Raw genomic sequence first — 23027 nt, 5'->3', positions numbered from 1 at the left:
TAAGATTTAAAAATGTTTCTCTTTGGAGAATTTGAATCTCTGGGTCATTGAATTCTTCCAAATAAACTAATTCTCATTAAATGTTCAGAGTTTTAAAATGAACACCAACTTTGCAGCATTAGCTGTACAAAGACAGTTCCTTTGAACCAATCAGTAGAAGCTCTCTACATTCACTTTAGACACAGCAGAAAATGTCAGCCTATTCATGGCTTTAATATTTTCTGTAAATTATATTTTGACTGGATTTGATTATGAAATAGTTAAGAATATTCTTAGTGGTGAAATGTATGATCTTAAAATTGATGTCAGTGTAAAGGGTTAAATTTTATGTGTTTGCGCTTTGTTTAAAAAAAAAAATCTGTTAGAAAAAAATCATATTAAAATTTTAAAAATCTGATTTAAATCAAATAAATCCGATTTAATCCGATCTATTATTCAAGTTCTGAACTCTATGAGAATGGTGTTTTTGAGTTGGATAATATTTCGAGTTTAAGTACCATTATGATACATGTTTTAAGGAATACTGGTTTAATTTACAAACTTAAGCGTAGTTTGCTTCATAAAAATCTGATAACTTTATACCATTCCATGATTTGCTCTTATTTAAAATATTGCAATACCAATGTAACCTCATATGAATTTGGACTCAATATTCAAAATTCAAAAGAAACTTAGAATAATTACCAATTTCCATTACCTAGCACTATCCGCGCATTTATTTAAAGGACAAGTCCACCTCAAGAATAACTTGATTTGAACAAAATGAGAAAATTTCAACAACCATAACACTGAAAATTTCATCAAAATTGGATGTAAGATAAGAAAGTAATATGGCATTTTAAAGTTTCGCTTCATTTTACAAAACAGTTATATGCACATCTCGGTCGGTATGCAAATGAGGAACCGATGACATCAATCACTCACTATTTCTTTTGTATTTTATAATATGAAATACGAAATATATTTATTTTCTTGTCATTGTCATGTGAAATGAAGTTTCATTCCTCCCTGAACACGTGGAATTCCATTATTTTAACATTTTGTGCTTCAGCAAGGATGTCATAATCGTCAATTTCGTAAAAAGTGAAATATTCTATAATTCAAACAATAAAAAACAAAAGAAATAGCGAATGAGTGACATCATTGACTCTCTCATTTGGATGTAACTGGCTCATTCATATAACTATTTTGTTAAAAATAAACGAAACTTTGAAATGTGATAACTTTCTTATTTTACATCCGATTTTGATGAAATTTTCAGCATTGTGCTTGTCTGATTTTTCTCCATTGATCCAAATCAACATTTTTCTGAGGTGGACTTGACCTTTAAAGCACAAGTCCACCCCAACAAAAAGGTTGATTTGAATAAAAAGAGAAAAATCCAACAAGCATAACACTGAAAATTTCATCAAAATCGGATTTAAAATAAGAGAGTCATGACATTTCAAAGTTTCGCTTAATTTAAATTATGTGCACATCCTGGCTGGTATGCAAATGAGGAGACTATGACGTCATCCACTCACTATTTATTTTTTATTTTATTATATGAAATACGAAATATATTTATTTTCTTGTCATTGTCATGTGAAATGAAGTTTCATTCCTCCCTGAACACGTGGAATTCCATTATTTTAACATTTTGTGCTTCAGGCAAGGAGGTCATAATCGTCAAATTCGTAAATATTGAAATATTCTATAATTCAAACAATAAAAAACAAAAGAAATAGCGAATGAGTGACATCATTGACTCTCTCATTTGGATGTATCTGGCTCGTTCATATAACTATTTTGTTAAAAATAAGCGAAACTTTGAAATGTCATAATTTTCTTATTTTACATTCGATTTTGATGAAATTTTCAGCACTATATGCTAGTTTGATTTTTCAGTACAAGTCAGCATTTTCCCATTTTCCTGGGGTGGTCTTGAACTTTAAGAAACTGTCCTTATGATATTAATAAGCAAGAACTCACAATATTTATGTATAAGTACAAGCAGATGTTGCTACCCATGTAGTTTTCAGATTTTTTTTCAATACAGTAATCAAGTTCATAACCATAATGCCCGTTCTTCCAATAAATTTCATTTATGGTCTATCAGGTCTAGTCACGAAGCTGGATTATGTAGGTCCCAAACAATGGAATGAGATTCCCCAAATAATAACTAATTCACAATTTTTATCTCCCTTTAGAAAACAGTACTACAAATTTTCTAGGAAATGATTAATTCTCACAATTGATATCAATGCATACTTGTACTGTATATACCCCTCAACTCGTATTCTTTGTAATGTGTTGTTGTTTTTTTCTCCTTTTTCCTGCACTAATTATTATATTAATGATATGAGATTTTGTTTTGTATAAATTGTGTTTTTACTATGTTCTGGTGATCCAGCCTCACAGGTTGACCTTCATGGGAAGCCACGCAATTTATTTTTATTATCTAATCGCATTATTTGATGTTTCCTTGTATTTTTATCCCATTTGTGAAATAAAGATTGAATTGAATGAGTTTGATATGATGAAAAGTGTTTGATAACCATGATACCATAGAGCTATCCACTACCATGCATACACAAGAATAATATGAAATGTATTGGTTTGGGCCATGGAGCCATACATGCAGCTGCTCAGTGGAATGTCATATGTAAACACTGTCTGATGGCCTGAGCCAAATGCAGGGTATTATATAATAACCCTGCTCATGGCTCTGTGGTTAAAGTAGGGGATTATCTATACTCTTCAGGGGTCCTAAAATTTGGTTGATAGACAGATGAAGTTATCCAATGAAAGCTCTCTGAAATTTTGGGTGGGTGGGACTTATTTTGACCGTGGGAACAAGATTTCCAAAGAAGAAGCAGACTCTGAAATGTTTTCAAGTTTTCTCTACGCTCGCCCTTTCAGGCTGGTTTGCTTCGCAAACTAGTAGCAGATCCCACCTCACGAGCCATTCAGAGTCTGCATAGCAGACTAAAGTAACTCTACATTCTACATTTTTTTTACAGTTTAGTGGGGTGGGACGTCGCTCAGCCTATAGGGCCGTCGTTATGAGGGGGGGGGGGGGGGGGGCGACACCCCCACTAATCTGGATAGCGTCGGTAAATCTATCGGCAAATAAGCGCTTCCGACAGAAAAAAATGAAGAACTTCGGGGCGAGAGGGGAAAGAAGAAAACTTGAAAAAATGAAAGAAATTGAAAACAAAAGGAGAATATCGGGGTAGACAATATAAACCTGTGTGTCGGGGCAGAGTCTGAGATGTTGGAAACTGCTACTGGCTGCGGCTAGACTGACGCCTGCAGTGTCGGGCAAATGACATCCTGGGCCACGCAGAGCTGGTCCAATTTACTGTTCCATGTACCTTCTTGCTCAGTCTTTGAATTCCATTATCTTTAATTGTTGACAATATTGCATACTGTTATCCTTATATTGTGATTTCCCCTAATGCAAACATGGGGAGCTCTCCATACCGACAGTAAAAGTCCCGCTGAAAGTTTCAGGTGTAAATCTAAAAAAAAAATATCAGCTCGCGCTTCACTCTCGCTTATTCAGTGAGATTCATATCACAATTTCCTTGATGTTGGACAGTGCTTAAATTTTCTCTCATATATATCTAAAATTTCAGCACGCGTTTCTCTCCTTTAGATACATATCTTGTTCAATTAACATAACTAGGAATCATTGAGTTTGTTCTGTAAATATTAAAAACTTGTGAAAATGTTGATTTTTTTAGTTGTCAGCTCGCGCTTCTGTATCGACAGTGATTGAAATTGATGTCCCGGTTTTTCTCCAAAAAAATTCAGCTCTCGCTTTGCGCTCGCACTTAAACATTTTGTTCAATTGCATATGCGGAATCTATATAAGTTTGTTCTCTATATAAAATAATAATAATAATAAACAGTTCTTGTATAGCGTATATCACAATTATAAATAATGTCTATATGCGCTTCCAAAGGACGCGTGTGAATATATAACAAGTTTTCAAGTCAAAATAATAATAAGAAGAAGAAGAATAATGAGACTTGTAAAGCGCCAAATCCACTCTGTATAGAGTGCTCAAGGCACATAAAGAGCTAAATGGCAAAGTTTTTAGAAGATTTTTGATAGTTTCGACAGAGGTACATTTTTTATGTCTTCAGGAAGGCTATTCCACAAAGTGGGGCATGCAAAAGCACATGATCTTTCCCCCAAGTTTTTGAAATTTTTGGAATGCCAAAGTTGTCAGCTCGCACTTCTGTATATTTGATGTCCCGGTTTAGGTATAAAAAATCTAAACAAACATTCACAGTGGCGTAACTACGGGGGGGCATGTGCCCCCCAATCGGCTGACCAAAAAAAAAAGGGAGAAAAGGAGAAAAAGAGGGAAAAGGGAAGAGAAACGTAGTGGGGAAAGAAGAAATTATTGTTCATTATTATGTTATATTATGTTATGTGATATGTTATGTTACATAAGAAGCATTTTTTCATAACTTTATAAAACATTATTTGCTTCATTGTGTCTTCATTGTTCATGTTCTTCCTGGTGCTCGCATAGACTGTTTAACTATATATATATAATCCTGTTGTACTAAAACCTCCCGTTTTCAATCAATATACAACAAATATATTTCCTCGCAATTCGAGTTATTATTGTTTTATGTATTGACGTATTCTTCTTTTTCATGACTACTTAAAGTGATTGCCCTATTTTAAGGTCTTAATATAAAACATTTCCTGTCCGTGCTAACGTTCGCATAAGTAGATTGGTGGGATTTCTGCTCTTCATGAACGTAAATCAGTCCTTAAAACGTCAATTTTTCTGATCTGAATATCAAAAATGTTCAGCTCGCGCTCGCATCACTTGGTTAGTGAAATACGTAGGGTCTTAGTGAATTTCTACAAAGAAGCCTTAGAATGCCCCTCTTCAGGTCTGAATTTCCTACATAACTTTCAGCTCGCGCTTCGCTCTCGCAGTATTTGATTAGTGAGATGCGTATGATAATCGTAATTACAATTACTTCAAAAAGTACTTCATGTGTTTAGATGTAATTCTAACAAAATCAGCAAGCGCTTGGCACTCGCATTAAATAACTATGGTTAGATAATTATGTATACTCTTAATGAATTCCTATAAAACAGTCCTTAAAATATCCATGTTTGGGGTCAACATATAAAAAGAATTTAGTTCGCTCTTCGCGCTCGCATCATTTGGTTATTGAAATATGCAAGTTCTTAGGGAATTCCTACAAACCATCCTAGAATGCCTCTCTTCATGTCTGAATTTCCTAACTTTTCAGCTAGCGTCGGTGTGTATTTTAGTTTTGTCAGACGTGTATCAATCAGATATGATTATTTACGTCTGGGACCGACCTTTAACGTCACCATCCGAAAGACGTGACCAGGGCTCGAACCTCTGCATCAATTTGTAACTTCCTCACAGCTTGGATTACAGGCGCACGCCACAACGCCCAGTTTCAGCTAGCGCTTCGCGCTTGCAGTATTTGTAGTAAGATGCGTTTGATAATCATGATTACAATGACGTAAAAGGTGCTTTATGACTGTATTTAGATGTAATTCTAATAAAATCAGCAAATGATGGCACTAGCATTAGATGACTATGGGGAGATATACTCCTAATGGATTCTGAATTATAGTCCTTAAAATTTCCCTGGTTAGGGTCAATATATACAAAAAAAATTAGCTCGCGCTTCGCGCTCGCATCGTTTGTTTGGCGAGACAGTTACGTGTCATGATTAAAATAAAATTGCTTATAATGTCTCCTTTTAGCTCTGAATATCAAAAATTTTCAGCTCGCGCTTCGCGCTCGCATTATTTAATCAGTGAGATACATATCCGTTTAATGGCACTGCATGTCCATAAAATATCTCTATTAGGTCAGTATACCTGACAACTGAGCGCACTTCGCGCGCTCCCTAAGTGACTCAAAATTTTTGCTGGTGCCCCCCCCCCCCCGCCCCCCCCCCAATGCCGTGACCCACGGTACGCCACTGAACATTCAGCTCATGCTTCGCACTCGCATCGGATTTTAGTGAGATTCTCACAATTTTCCTTCATGTTGGAGAGTGCTTAAATGGTCCCCTTTCGGGTCACTTGTAAATCAAAATTTTCAGCTCGCGCTTCGCGATCGCATTACGTTTATTGAGAGAGAGAGAATTGTATACATAGATAGATAAAAAGATAGATGTTATTTTCACACGGTAAAACACACAAACAGAATGAAGCAGAGTCTGATTTGCATTCTACAAAATAATGTAGACCCACATCTGCAGTGTGCGTTCATAAGCTGATTCAACGAGTCTGCATAGCAGACTAGTATGCTTTTCACACTACACACTAAATTGGTGGGGGCTAAGGGGGGGGGAGGGGGGGTCTTACTCTTAGCCCCACCAAATTCCCGGGGTTTAGCTTAGCCCACTTCGTTTTCACACTACGTTTTAGCAAAGTGGGCTAGCAAGGTAAATAATACGGTACTATCTGGCCCTGCAAAAAGCAGGGTTTTAGTAGCCGGCTTATTGTGGTGCTAGCACCACAATTGCGGTGCTAAGATATGCAGTGTGAAAACGAAACAGGGCTAAGGAAAGTGGGGCTAAGCGTTGACCAATCACAGAAGTCGAATTGCACGTTAATCACGCTCTGTATGGTAAAATCATCAGTATTCATGAGCTGAGGGATAGTCCGCGGGGTTTAACCACGGTTGAGCACATAGTATCGAAACCCGGGGGGGGGGGCACTTCCATTCACGAGTGGATACCTCGAAAAGCGTATCCGGACATCTACCCCCTGGACATTTACCCCCGGACATCCACCCCCCCGGACATCCACCCCCGGACATCTACCCCCCGGACATCTATCACCCGGACATCTACCCCCCGGACATCCACCCCCTGGACATTATTTTTCCCACCATTATTTTTCCCACCATATTTCTGGACCAAAATACGAACTCATTTGTATACAGCCAATAAGAGACGATTGTTTTTTTCCTCTCGATTTTTCGTCTTCGGAGTACGCATGCGCATGGACTTCACTTGTGTCATATACATCAATAAAGATAGTATCTTTGCTAAATATGCTCGTAATTAATTGTGTGAACTAAAATGTTTTGGGCAGCGTCGAGCTAGTTCAGAAATCAACTTGAAGTTGAATAGATCTTCTTTCTGGACAAAATGTCCAACATTGTGTTGTGCTCGCATTCGACCGAGGCAGAGCCAGATCCTGAACAAGTACGCTGGTTAGAGGTAAGTTCATATTTGTGATAAGATACCGTCTAAAGAAACAAGTTAAGGACTTTGTCGTAGACCCTACATCGACGAGCGAAGTTCGTGCAGGCTCGCTCCACTCCACTACACTAGGGCTAGGCCTAGGTGGAGCGAAGTGCAGCGGTAGTGAAGTGTGGCGTGGAGCCTGCACTCTGTAGTGTTGCACGAACTTCGCTCGAGTTAGTTATACTAAGGCCTACTAATTTTATTGAATATAGACCCCACTCATTCAATGAACAAGGTTATATATAACCTTGTTCTCAGTTACATCTCCATGTGTGGCAAAATAAGGGTGGCAATGTTTGGCTTATTTTCTATTTTTCTATGAGTATGATGAGACAAATGCTTGATTTTTTTATACTGTCAGTTTTCATTAGGCCTAGGCCTACAGCTATCAATCATATACCTTTGCTCTTATGTAAATCTAATTCCTTAAATTATTTTTTCTTAATTAAAAACACAGACTGAAAATGAAAATTTTCTTGCCATATTACTTTCAACCAATAGAGGGCGTACACAAAAATATACCCAAAATTCAAGTTTTTGAGCACTCTGGTGAATACAAAAATTATTCCCAAGTTACTAATGATAAATCAATGGCAAAATCGTGATATAGCCTTATAGGCCCAGCTCGAGAAACATGCATGGATTATTGCTGGGATAAGAGAGTCTAATTTATATATGCTGCTGCTGGCAACCTGTCATACTTAGTACATTTCAAGAATCAAGTTTGCACATGTTCCAGGTGTATAATTATTTTAGGCCTTTTCAAATTTCAAATGTCAAGATATTACAATTTGTTCATGCATATTTTTGCACTCATTTCAGACTGAATTTCGCTGCCAACATAAAGCCAAACCAAGAACAGCAACAGCTGATCAACGCAGGGGGTCAAAGAACACATCTTTTCCAGCGGGCCTGATTATTGTTGTGAAAGTCAGCACCTTTGAAAGGTCAGACGGGAGAGTAAGGAAGTGCGGGTAATTTAATTTTGCATCCATTTTGTACAGGGTATACTGTAAATTAATAAATAGATAACTATAAATTTTTGCACCATATTTGATTTTACTGCTGGTCAAGTAAGTCCATTGTTTGACCTGGATAAAATTTCAACATAATTCATTTCTGTTGTAACAACAGTAAGTATCGAAAAAAGATCAGAGGAAAAAAAGGGAAATAAGAATAATTTGCATGGATAAAAATTGCAATTTTGCTCGTAGGCTAATAATATGCTATTTGAATTTGAATTTATGGAGATATAAGGTCATGTTTAATTGTACATACTGCATGAGTTTCAAGTCGCATAACCAACATCAAAAGGGTCAATAAACTTTGGCTTAGTTGGGGGTATCTGTTGAATTACCATCTTTAAAAGTTTATGGATCCGATTCATGAAACTGGGACATAAGAGCAATCAGGGCTCCGTAACACAAAGGTTTGCGATGAATTGCAAATATGAAAGAGCCGCTCTGATTGGCTCCCTGTCATTTTAAACAGAGTGCGCATGCAACGATGATCTTGATTGGTCATTGGTATTTAGGGATTGATTGCAAACCTTTGTGTTACGGAGCCCAGGTATCACTAAAAATCCCGTGTGAGTTTTAGGTCACATGACCAAGGTCAAAGGTCATTTAAGGTAATTGAACTGTGGCCAGTTTGGAAGCTATTAGATTGCTGTCGTAACTTTCAAAGTTTATATAGTTTATAAAATGTGGATATAGGGTTATCAAGTATCACTGACAATTCTTGGGTCGCATGTTCAATTGCCATCTATTGTCAATGAACATAGTAATTGTGTTTTTTGTGAATAATTATTTTATAGTAAGTTTCAAAATAAGCACTGCTACTATATATACATGTAAAATGGCGTGATACAGGAGAGACTGCCAGAGGCACTCCACTTGTTTCTAGATTCGCTGACTAGACTATACTGCATCATCATCACAATCATGTTACCACATGTTCATCCATCCCAGCTAGTAAATTAATTTGGCAAAGAATAAATACAGTTGAACAAATATTAGAATAGGCATGGTACATGTATATACTGTATAAACAATTCTTACAAAGCCAATGATATGCAGGCAGAGAGGACAAGACAGTTGTTTTAGTAGATGATTTTTATTTATAGAGAATTAGTAAATGAAAAGACTTTTTTTATAAAAAAATATTGTCAAGCTGGTTCTTACGAACCTTGTCACATAGCTTTTGCACATATTTTTTAGGGCTCAACTTACCCCAAGGTTTGGGCAATTTGAGACATTTGACTCTTTTTTTTCAAAGATGACGATGCCTTCATTGTGAGGGGTAGAAAGTTACATATTGGAAAAAATAATGTTTCCAAATAAATGAATTTTACGGCAAGTTACTTATTTCTACAAGATTATTGGTCATATTGGTCCTAAGTTACCTAACATGCAAAAGGCAAAACAATTTCCCCTACCTGACATCAAAATACAGCCCCAGTTTGATCGTATCCAGGGGATGTGACACTTATTCTTGTTGTGAATTTTGTTTCTACATTTTCTCTATTTTCTCAACATGTGGCACTGATATAAATTGTCTTTTCATTTCAGGTTATACTGTCGAAGCATTGGAGGCAAAGCATGAGGAAATCATAAATGATGAAACCTTGGAGACATAATGCAAATGTACATAAGCATTTGGAGGACATCTATGCCAGAAAGATGACTGGGGCTGTGTGTTACCGAGCTGACCTGAACATTCGTAACAACACAAAAATCTTCGCAGAATGTGCCATGCGCATAATGAAGGATCAGATCCTTGAGAGGACCAGCTAGTCGTCTTCATTGTCACAAGGGTGGAGATGTATTATGAAAGACGTCTTATCGATGTCTGCAATAACAGACTGGACAGAGTGCTCTAGTCGCGATTTCTGCCAAGTATTGCAACTGGATCTGAGATTGATCCCAACAAAATCATGAGGTTTTAGGACAATCAAAAAGTGTTCTTGGTTTCTAGTGAGACGGATGATACACAAAATACAAGGTGGATACTGCTCTCGGTGTGTGGGATTGCAGGAAAGGAATGGCAGGTAAGACTGAATTTCATTTTTGTCACCACTGTAAACCCCAAAATGTTTGTGTGTCGAGATTTGACAGTACAATGTAAATGTCTTTACCTTAATCCGATTGGGAAGGGGGTATTATGGCCGCCCCTGTTGATTTTTTTACGATATATCTACAGATGGATCAGATACAGATGGGGGGGGGGGGCATAATAGCCTCAATGGACTCCAGTCCAATAGGGTTAGGGTTTATTAAAAATGTATTTGAGTTAACAGTACTTTAATGAGAGCTTTAAACTGTATGAATTAAGCTTTAACTAACCCAATCTGGACTTGGGGCATCTAGGGCATCAAAGACCTCAATTCCTCAACACTTGCATGATTTATCTTCGGACTGCTAGGCATGTTTGTGCGTTGCTCTATAAGATTATCTGTAAAAGCTTACACATCATTTGAGACCAAATTTGCAACAACCGGTGTACAACAAGAAAAATCTATTGAATCTGTGATCTTTTGTGCTGTTATTTTTCAGTTTATTCTTATTATACACTATTCTGTTACTTTTTAGCCTTTTTAATGTTTAGGTTTTGCTTGATTATGAGTAAAACAAAGCGTTGGCATTAATATTTAAAATTGAAGAATTTGTAACTTTGAATACCCGTATTGTCATGTTGTCGCTAGTTAGTGCAGTTGACTCTCCTAAGAAAAAAATCCTTGCGACCAAATAAATTATTTATATCGAAATATTGTTATACATAAATCAGGGTTGCAAAACTTATGCAAACAAAATTTGAAATTTAAGATCAGAAGAATTACTTTGTTTATATAGTGGGAGTTATATCAGTGTTCTTTGTAATGAGAGTAGGCCTACACTGTAATTGGTAAATAAAACATGCGCGAGCTTAATTAAGGAATGGGTTGGGGCAGTATTTTGCAGCAAGGAACCAAAGCCCTGGTGGAAACTTTACATGAATTAGAGTCATCCTCTCAATCACATAAATATGAACTGATGGGTCTCCATAGCTCTGCATGAGTCTCATCTGATATTATATATGTCTACTTCATGGCATTCTTTCTCTCTGTCTCTACAGGTAGCCCATGTAAACATCAATACATACATGTAGTTGTCAAGAAGTTCAACATCCATTGCTGCTGGAACTTCATTTCTGCCAATGATGTACCACTGAGGAAACTGTTGTACAAGGTGGCCACAGGCTGTGCAAATGCCCCAGAAGAATGGTTTATCTCTTTGAACCATCAAAGTGGACCAAAACAAGCAGAAACCAACTTGATAATGGAGTCCATAAGCAATACAACTTATGAAAATGATGGTATTGATGAACACAGCATGGACTCGATGAACAATGGGGAAAACAGAAATGAAGGAGCTGTCTGCACAGATGTTGAGATTTCAGACAATGGACACGATTGTCAGATCTTGGGACTGAAATTCCCAGTCTGGTAATAGATTTGGTTCTGTTTGAAACGAAAGTAGTTACCACTTGCAATAATCACACAATCATTCAATATCTATATATAACATAAATTTAATTCAGAGCGACCAGCTCTATAAATGTACATATAGTTAAAGAAATTGAACAATCAGAATTAAATCATGAATCACATGCATATCAACATAACATCAAACTGTATTTAGCAGTTAGCATCAGCATGAATTAACCTATACTGAATATGTTGCAATATGTATCTAATGAGAGTGATTTATTTATATTTAATCAAGGCCTAATAATTTGGCATCCAAACGTGACAATATTTTTGGTTATTAATTCCACCAATTAAGTTTCAACAAAAGAGGGTTTATACTTGGATGAATACCTACACTGGACCGTAGTATATCTAATCTGGTTATAATTTATATAGTTCAGAATAAGGACCCCTTCGACATCGTCAATGACTATCGTTGGTCCGATGAATATAGTCGTCTAAGAGCGAGCTGCGGTGGCTTCGACGACGCGAAGTAAAGCGAGCGAACTCTCAACGAAAAGCCAGTCCAGAATCGCGGACGAAATGATGAGGGCTGAGAGCCACAGTACGAAGATTGCTACGATGAATCACAAGTCACGAACTCTGAGTTCGAGGATGAAGTACGAGCCCAGCTCGTCCCTAAAGAGAGTAAATAAATAACCATCTCCTAATAGACAAGGTCCAGTAATAACACTATAAATGTTCACAAGTCAGTTAAGATATACTAGCTTGAATTCACTGAGCTACTTACGGAAAATAATGTAAAAACAAACTACGGTATCTTTTATCCCTAAATAGCAAAAGGAAATCTCTCTTCTCATAGAAGTATAACTTCTCAGTTCAATGAATATTTACATCAACTATATCATATACAACATCAATACACTGATCCTGGCTATTACTCTTGTTCAGTTCACAAGCCATATATCACATAACTATCAGTTTAAAATATATGGGAATCGTCATTGTCATTGAGCGTATAAACCAACAATTCTTCCATAATAAAATGTCTACTTTAATAACATTTAATTACTTCATCTTTATATCATTACTTCATGTTTAGTTGGTTTCTCCTTGGTTTGATTTCACAAAGTTTTCATTTATGAAATATGATTTACTATACAATACAACAAAGCATTTAATATTCTTTGCACTTTAGTGTTCAATACTCCAACATTAATCATAAGCAAAATAATTACTGAATTACTGTTTTCTTTGAAAACACTAAGTTTTGCTTTTAATTACAATAATTAATTATACCAATAAAATAGTGAACTTACAGTTCTTTGGAACAGTCGTGCCTGGTGAGATGAGGGCAGATGTGGTGGCTTTACCTGGCCTGTGCTGCCTGGATCCAGCCTGCCAACGATGGGGATTAAGACTCAGCTGTGCCTGCACTACACAGCCTGCAACATACACCCAAAGTAATGGCCTACGAGAACCACACCCTCACACTCCGAGTTAAGACCAAATGTGGAAGGGTCTTCCTCTCCCGAGAATCAAACGATTTCTGATTTGCTTTTACTCAAACACCACTCCATCATGACTCTCACAAAGACAAAGTCATTAACATTCTCAATATTCCTCTGCTTTACTCTTCCACGCTGAACATATCCAATTAAAACTACTTAACTATCCAAGCTTCAATTTCACCTATTCAAAACTCCCATCTCAAACATTCTCAACAATCTTTTCCTCTCATACATAAAAACAAACATCTATAGAATTTTAGAGCCCCATTGAACTTAACTAAATATATCAAGTTAAATGACCCAATGCTCATGACCTAAGATTGTCAAGAAGTCAAAGTAAAATTCTAATCCTTACACCCCAGCGGGTTTGATCACTTACTTAAAGATACAGTTGATTGACTCTGGGGCTATGACAAGAGTCAACCACCCAAATTCCTTTTATTATATACAAGCTGAATGGTTACTAGGGGTTAACACTAAATAGACTTACAGTCGCATTGTGACAACGATGCTGTTACGAATCCATGGCTAGCAAGTTTACACTTGCAACGCTCTCTTCCAAACCAATTTGATACACGCGGTTGCACATCAAAATGAAGTGCTGAGAACGGAAGTGACCCAATACTCAATGAGCTAAACAAGGGATTTCTTGCTTTACAGCAAAGCTACATAGGAGACTAAGAATTCCTTGGAGGACCAGTACATAAATTCACCAAGAAACTTCTGAAACTAAATTCTGGAACGAATACTGGGTTAGCTTCCATGCTTCACTGCTTTGGCCTTGAACCCCCATTCCACAGAGAACAAGACCGCTGTAAGACCTCAACAATCTTATGTCTTTCAGTGGTCTTTCAATGGTCTCCATTCTGTGGAATGGGGGCCTTACTCTGGGGTGGCAGGTGCTCTTGGCAAGAAAAAAAAATCTCTAGTCAGTATGCAGACGATTGGTGTTCAGCCAACTGCATGATCTAGGAGAAAGATGGTTGGTGGTGGTAAAAACCGCTTTGGTGCTGGCAGACCGTCAAAGGATTGTTTGAAAACCAGGAAAGAAACTGCTGTTCAATTCTCAGCGTATTCCTAGATTCAAAGCATAACATTAGTGAATGTGTTAAAAAATAATCAATCTCTTGGTAAAGCACTTTCTACAAAGTAATGGCCGAGCTCTATTGAAATAACTACCCTTAGTGATATTTTCCTTTCATGACTTCTAAGAATGTTTTTAATTGTTAAAAGAATGAATTGGCAAGTACATACTGTACATGTTTGTCATGTCATTATGATGAAGTCTTGGACACCCCCCCCCCTTTCATCTAACATGCAGTTTTATTAAAGAACTATTAAAGTGTCATGTCTCGAGATGTACTTCACTTTTATATGCTATTTATGATACAAATATTGTTTTTTTTATTTGAGTTTGATATTTACTCTTGCGTGTTAGTATAATAATTGACATGCTTGGTAACAGCGGAAATACTTTTTTTACCCATACCCTACTTTTTTATGAGTATGCCAAAGAACAATATTTCAAAGTGTGGCATGAAATCTGGTAGTCATGGAGAAGAGATTAAGAACAGGTTCTTTTGTTTGGCGTAATGTCATTTTGTCTCTCAGCTGCGTGGCTGAAATGTAAACCATTTTTCATCTATTCAATATTCCCATGTTTCAAAGCACTGCACTTGTATAAGATATAATCATAGAAAAAAGTTATAAAAAATGTTCACAATCTTAATTAAAATCAAACATGCATGGATTATTGCTGGGATAAGAGAGCAATAATCAAACTCGGATTTCCAAACCGTTGATGATTTATGAAACCTTAGACATATTGCAGGCTTTGCAGCTTTTGACTTGTGATCTTACCCGACATACGTGTATAGGCCTGGTCACACCGCCCGAGCGTTGTTGGAGCGGTTGTTGAGCGGTAGGGGGAGAGGGTCGAATTTCGCTCACAAAATTGGGGAAAAAATTGAAAACAAAAAAAGAAAACAATCAAAATCGAAAATGTTGAACGGTAGCGAGCAGTGATGATTTTTTTCTCTCCGCTCCATAACCGCTCCAACAACGCTCGGGCGGTGTGACCAGGCCTTTAGAGCCAGATCAATATAGTTGAACAAAATGAGATTTCAAAACTTTTTTTAGAAGTTTATTTCAGTAAGGTGATTCAGAGAAATTAAAGTAATTTTGGAACACAGCATGCATGTTGTATTGTCCAGGTAGCGGTAAATTTTTAACATTGAGAAACCAAGTTGCCAATTTGAGATTTGTATACATGTCGTGTTCTTATTTTTCAAAGTGCCCTTTAATACATGTACTTCTCATTCCTTGTCGAAATTTCCTTCAAACTTTTATGCTCATTTTTATCTTTTTATTCTCCCTTCACATAAATCTCATTATTACTAAAGTATGATCCCTGAATAAATGGTAAGCGGATTTAGGGACACTTGTAAAATTTACTAATGCACATACTTTAATTTTAAAACTCAAAATTTAAAATTCAATCTTATCTTTAATGTCATTCCTTTCAATAAAATTCAAAATTATCTATGAACAGTTTTTGTATTTTATGGACTAGCTACAACAGTTTAGGAAACATTTGCTACATTGAAGTTAAGGCATAGTGGCATACACGTCTGTATTATTTCATGTGACAGTAGACACCAAAGTAATTTAGAGCTTAAATCGAATGTATATATAGTTCAGTGGTGGTATTTGATTTTCAAATGATATTCAAATATTTTGCCAAAAATCTATATGCATGTATGTTACAAGCTCTTATATCAGCAGTTTAGGAAAATATTTTAAAAAAACTATAGACTGCTTTTGCCCACAAAAATTAGTATTAAAATTTGTTGAAACAGTAATGAAATTTTTAAATAGATTAATTCATTTTTTATATCCCCCAAATGTGGAAAAAAGTTCATTTAAACATGTTAGTATATGACAGGCAATGAATGGTGACATAAGTGACTAGATATATCTTTACCCAAGAATAGCCCAATCAGTGAACAGCATCGCACATAATGGTCAATTTTTAATTCGATTAAAATTCAAGGACACTCCAAATTTTGTCTTGATGTTTAGCTGATTATAAACATACATTTCTCAAACCAGCAGTTAAGATTTTAAGCACCCTCTATCCCACTACTGAAATCCTCTTTGAATACTTATGATTTTTTCTCGAATTATTTTATCTTTTAGCATTTTCACATGTCACACTTGTTCACAAATATTTATGGATGGACCATGGATGCCACAAAATTGTACCGAATAATAATTATTTATGTTGAGAATTTTTGGACCTGCAGAGTTTGATTTTTTTAAAAAGATTCATTCTGACTAAATATCATGTAATGTTATCAAGTTGATGAATTAAACTAAACTTTGGGAAGTAACATTTTTGTTTATGTAGATATATATTCTAAATTCATGGACAAAAGAGGTTTGTTGGTCCTAGTTGAAACCCAGTTGGGAAATGCTTTAGCGATAGTAAAAATTGGTATAGTGTCCTAATATTTCTATCTACCAGTCTATATGATGGAAATATATGTGGTCTTGTGTTAAGTAGTTATATTCATGTGCAGGTTTTGATAAGTAACTGAGCTGGAAACTGCTTTAGTATTTTGTTTAAGAGTGAAACACTAGTGGACTTTGGTTTAATCGTCTTCATGAGAGGATAAGTTTATACAATTAAAGTTTTTGTTTCTTAAACGTGCGAAATATAGTTTACATTAAATCATTAAATGAAAGGGTGCACACTATTGGTCAGCTGATTACTTACTGGCTTACAAATGATTCAATGCATGAATTGTGCAATTATATGCTCATTTTCTCTTTCATGATGATGATGATAGCGGTGATGATAATGCTGACGAAATTGATGCTGATGATTCTTCTAGTGATGAGGAATTATGATTATTATGATAATCGTGATGATGTACTATATGTTAAAGTTGATGTTCTTTGTTAATGTTGATTTTGATGGTTTTTATGTCGATAGCTGTATTGATGATTGTGATGATGGTGCTAATTATGTTGGTAAAGGAAAAGACCACCCCAATAAAAAGTTGATTTGAATAAAAGGAGAAAAATCCAACAAGCAGAACAACGAAAATTTCATCATCACAAGCGGATGTAATATTAAAAAAAGGTATGACATTTTAAAGTTTCGCTTATTTTCGCATAACAGTTATACTGTATGTGCATGCTGGTCAGTATGCCGATGAGCAGATTGATGACTTCAATCACTCACTATTTGTTTTGTATTTTATTATATAAAAAAATCTCATTTTCTCGTCATTGTCATGTGAAGCAAATTGTAATTCTCCCTGAACATGTGGAATGACCATCATGATTAAGTTAAGTTGATACTTGTCAAATCTGTAAAAATTGAAATATTGTATGTAATTTAAATTAAAAAAACCACCCAAAAATAGTGAGTGAGGGACATCATCAACTCTCTTATTTGCATAATGAGTTGTGCATATAACTGTTCTGTTAAAAAAAATAAGCGAAATTAGGAATGTCATAACTTTCTTATTTTACATCCGATTTTCAGCGATGAAATTTTCAGCATTTTGCTTGTTTGATTTTGCTCTATCAGTTACAATAAACAATATTCTGGGGTGGACTTGACCTTAAAGATGCTGGTGCTTCTACATTATATTACTTTGATGAATGATGTGGATTATAATGATGACTATATGATGATTTTAATGATCTTTAGAATATCATTGTCAGATGAATTATCAGTCATCTTCGTAATCACAATCGATGACTACCACTACCATCACTTAAACGTCAATGTCTTATGAATTGTCAAATCCAAAAACACCAATGGCATACTGATAATTTTGTAATAACCTATGGAGCTTTAAAGAACGTAACTGAAACTCACTCCTAAATTAAACAGGGAAGAGTGGGATAAATATGGCCACCTTTTTGTATAATTCCAATTATATCTTTTTTTTTCTTTTTTTTCACATTTGATGTTATTTTATTTCATCTGTAGGCATAACCTTAAGATGGTTGCACAGAATGTTGATGGTAAAATGCACACAAGGTTTTGAGCATTACATGCACCAATTATCCTGATTCAATCACAAGGAATCACAGATTTTACAAAAGATCTTGCGAATGTTCATTTCTTTGATCCATACACCGTTCAACACAAAATGATCTCACATTAATCACCAGTGAACATTAACACAGTGCATCTAATCCATTGAGAATAGTACAAAAAGCTACATTGCCTTACAAATGATATGTATAAATGCCTCTTTTTCGTATATTTTTATAATATTTTTTTTTAGATTTTTGTAAATTGAAATATATTTGTGGAAGAGTATTGCAGTTTATCGTGTGGCTATGAAACAAAAGGAGCTCGTTGTCAGCTGTCGACCTCGTCGGGGGGCGAGACCAGGTACTGATGCTTCAGCAGTTGCTCTCACATGGTGCCATCTCAAAGTCGTCTTCGGCCACGAGTTCGTCTTCCATGTCGATGATCGTTCAACCACCTCCCAATTATATCTTTTTAATGTAAAGCAGTAGATATGTTAGATGTCTATGACTAGATCTAGAGTAGACCGACATTATTCATTAGATGTGTTAAATCAGTTGGTTTGAAACAATAACTAAACATTTAGTAACAATTATATTGTTGCAATTTAGTTATTTGCCAAAACTCCCCCATTTTATTATAGATTAATTAATCCCATCCAATATTATGGGGGAAAAATATTGGATTGTATTTCTACTGTCAGTTATATTATTGTGTATCTACGTGTTTTTATTGGTAGTGGACACATACTTTATCCTATTCAAGACAGTGTTCAAGTGTTGCGATGTCTACACCACATGCATTTTAAAGTTTCAACAGATGTAACCATTGAATTTTAATTATGTATCAGCCTCATATACCCCATTGGACATGTTGAGTTCACAGGCATCCAGTCAGAAAAAAGGGAAAGTGGTGAAATTTACTAGTTATGGCATGCACATGACAATAATACTTTATACAAGTTAACTATGATTGACACGTGCATTCCACTGAACTGTGACACCTTTGGCTCTGCTGAAAATCTGTGCTAAGGAACTGCCTAAAAACCTACTACTCAATCAGAAAACCATTTGAGCTAAAAACTAACATGTGGCCTTATCTACCCACTCTCCCAAATCTCTAGATTAGAAATAACAATTTCTGTGTCAGTATTGTCTCAATACAATTTTGATTCCTTTTTACTTTGATTGCGCGAGAGACGAGCTCTGGTGCTGGTTCGATATTGAATGCATCTTTGCTTGTACCCTCATATCATGCGCACTCTTATTCATTCCAGAGCTAAAAAAGAGAACTGAGGAAAAGTAAGTCCACGAGCATGCGTACTCTTACTCCGAAGACGCATACATGAATATTCATATCATGTCGACCGAAAAGATCAAGAGGAAAAAAAAACAATCGTCTCTGATTGGCTGTATGCAAATGAGTTCGTATTTTGGTCCAGAAATATGGTGGGAAAAATAATTTCGCCCCCCGGACATGGGGGTTGATGTCCGGATACGCGCATGATTCCGGGGGGTAGATGTCCGGGGGTGGATGTCCGGGGGGTAGATGTCCTAGAGGGTACTTACCCTAGGGGGTACTTGTCCTAAGGGGGTAGATGTCCGGGGGTAGATGTCCGGGGGTAGATGTCCAGGGGGTAGATGTCCTAGAATCGGTTTCACTCGCCAATACTTGTTAAGGGGTGGATTTTATTTCCATATTCTGAAAATCCACCCCTTAACAAGTATTGGCGAGTGAAACCCTACCATTAACAAGAATTGGAAACAAAACTATACTCTTGGCAAATATTCCCTGAAATGAACCCCTAAACAAGTACAGGAATGTTTTATTGTTACGGGTCTTTTGGTCGTCGGCTTAACCTTATTTGGTTTAGTACGACCCCACCTTCTACACCTCGCGCAAATCGGACTCTAAACACGAAGTGTTGGGGCAAAAAGGACACCCTTTATAAAACATTTTGATTTTGTTTTATCATCCCCGCAAATTCGACCCTAAACACGTAATTTTCCTAGCGAAATAGATACCCTTTTTTCATTATTTTTGTGTTTTTGACACCCTTATCACGTTTAAAGACATCCTTTTTACGTGTTTTTTGGGTCGCGCATGTATCCACTCGTCAATGTAAGTGGCCCTCCGGGTATCGAAAAAAGGATAGTATGGGGTAAGGATAGTCCGGGGTTATAGTCCGGCAGCCCAGGAGGTTTATTCAACCGAAAGCCGGACAAGCAAATGACCCCATAGCTGGATAGCATGGACCCTGAAGTTTACAAAAATGCATTGCTGCCGGGTTCTATGCGTGGTCTTCCCTCCGAAATGACGTAATATATGACGTCACTACAAGATGGCCATATTTCACCATTTTTCAGACATTGTACACATAGCATGAAGTCAAGGGAAAATATCTCAGCCAACTCATGCTTGTTTTGTATGAAACTTCCAAACTATATTGTTCAAGTAGTGCACAAGAGATATGCAAAATTTCACGAACAGAAATTATTGTTTACATATGCAAATTACGTAATGAAATTTGCATATCATTAGTTTTGGAGATTTCTCGCATAAAAAATTGTCGAAAATCGATTCAGAAATTTATTTTCTTTTTTATTGTACTTTATTTGATATATTTCCTCTCAAGCATAATATCATTCTCTTCATCTATATCTCTACTTTAAGAAAATATATAAAAGTAATTGAAAATGACATTATAGACTTTGATTTCAGCCCCCTTTTCAATATGGTGCGCACATAGAAATCGTGCGTTTTTGGCCCATTTTCACCATATAGCTGAGGTGTGCGAATGATATGCCTACTTTATTGATGTTTCCTGCATTTTGCATGATATTAAATCTTCCAAACAACATATTTTCATCTTTATTATGTCTCTGCTGATAAATCAATGATTTCAGCAAAGATTGATTGCCCACTGGGCAGTCTATAGGCTACGTTTTCAGCCTAGTTTTCAACAACGAACCTATACCATGTATGCCTGCATCGTTGTAGTCGAGTCGGATAAGGGGTTCCTGTGTACCATCAAAATATTTTCACTCAACGTTTTGGTATGTTCCCTTCCCAAAATCGTGTCCAGCGGGGTTCAAAATTGATATCTTTGGCGGCCCTCTTGGACTTTTTTTAATGAAAATCAATTATTTTCATATTTTATTGCACAAAGTCTGACAATGGGACAATCTTGAATCAATACGCATTTCACTATGATTTGGATAGTAGAAATCGGTTAAAATTGTTTTCTGAATATAGTCCGGTTAATATATTTTGGAAAAAAAAAGAATTCATCAAAAATTTTGAACCAAAATGTTCATGTGCATTGACATCTTGCATCCGATCGCCTTAATGCAGAAATGCATGTAACGTGCTTAGCGATCGATAGAAAGGTATGTATTACTTGTATCATGTGTATGAGGGTAAAGGGCGTTTTCTACACAAAGCAATTTTTATGATAATTAAATCTTTTGAAAAAGATAGAAGTTCGAGGCATTGCTCTGCATTTTCATTTTGCATGCAATTACTCTCGGGCACCTTAAAGCATAGTCCCACAAGAACCAGTAAAATGTTACATACAGTACCACACCATTATCCATAGCTTGACTATGATATCGTGCTTTTCGGAGCCCCCAATGTGGTAACATTTTGTTTTGAGTATGTAATTTTTCCTTTAAATCACTTAGAGACAAAAGAGTAGGCTATTCTCTATCAGCTACATATAAAGAAGTTGGGGCATAATAAAGCCTACCCTTCAGGCATGTCAGGGGGCTGCCAAAGTCACCCAATCTTTTTTTTCGTATCTTGCCAATTTCTCGGAAAATTCGTCATTTTGGAGAACCATTGAGGCAAACAATGTTTCTGCCTTGCGGTAAAGCCCTTGTTTTTGTTTTGGAACCACATAAAGATGACAAAGTAGGATCTTCATTATCAGTTACATATAAAGATGTGGTAGCACACTGAAGCCTTCCCCCTTCATGGGCTGCCGAACTTTTCCAACTTTTATGTCTATTTTCATTACAATAATTGTAAAAAAAATACAGTGCTTGAGCCCCCATTCAGACAAAAGGGTATTTCTGCTATATAGTAAAGCTAGCTTTGATTTTGGAAACCACTTGGAAATAATAGAAGAGGTATTTTTTCTGTCAGCAACATGTAAAAAAGTGCTGGCACATCGACTGCTACCTTCTTCAGAGGCCAAGATTGGCAGATTTTCCCCATATTGGAAAAAATATGAAAAAGGGGTAGGTGACTTTCGGAACCCCCGAAGGGGATCGACTTTGCTGTGCAACCACTTATTAGCAGCAGATTGAAGAAAGTCTTCTCCTTTAATTTCACGTACATGTAGTTTCAAAACAATGAAACTGGCTTCACTTTATAGCAGAAACACTTTGTCTCAATGGGGACTCGAAAATAGCATATTTTCCCATAAATAGTTAAAATATGAAATAGGGAAGGTGATTTTGGTGACCCCCTAAGGGTGGTATGTTCCAATATGCCACCACCTCTTTATATGTAGCAGATAGAAGACACTCTACTCTTTCGTCGCTTTATAGTTTAAAAGCAATAAGAGTGGTTTTACTACATAGCAAAAACACCTTTTGCCTCCATGGGGGCTCGAAAATAGCATATTTTCCCATGAATTCGCAAATTACGTTAAAGGGGCGGGTAACTCCGGCAGTTCCCAGAGGGGGTAGGCTTTACTGTACCAGCACTTCTTTATATGTATCAGATA

General features: G+C 36.3%; 1 long non-coding RNA gene across 1 annotated transcript; it reads left to right on the top strand.

Annotated features, from left to right (window-relative positions):
• Window positions 1-14460: 14460 nt before the first annotated feature.
• LOC121406597 lies at window positions 14461-16036 on the top strand. The gene is made up of 2 exons (XR_005968832.1): window positions 14461-14813; window positions 15322-16036. It is a non-coding gene; the product is annotated as an uncharacterized LOC121406597 (long non-coding RNA).
• The last annotated feature ends 6991 nt before the right edge of the window (window positions 16037-23027 follow it).

Source organism: Lytechinus variegatus, chromosome 1 (genome assembly GCF_018143015.1).
Source record: "Lytechinus variegatus isolate NC3 chromosome 1, Lvar_3.0, whole genome shotgun sequence".
Taxonomy (NCBI): Eukaryota; Metazoa; Echinodermata; class Echinoidea; order Temnopleuroida; family Toxopneustidae; genus Lytechinus; species Lytechinus variegatus.
Note: the sequence above shows the minus strand (reverse complement) of the source record. Positions and strands in the feature narration are given on the sequence as shown.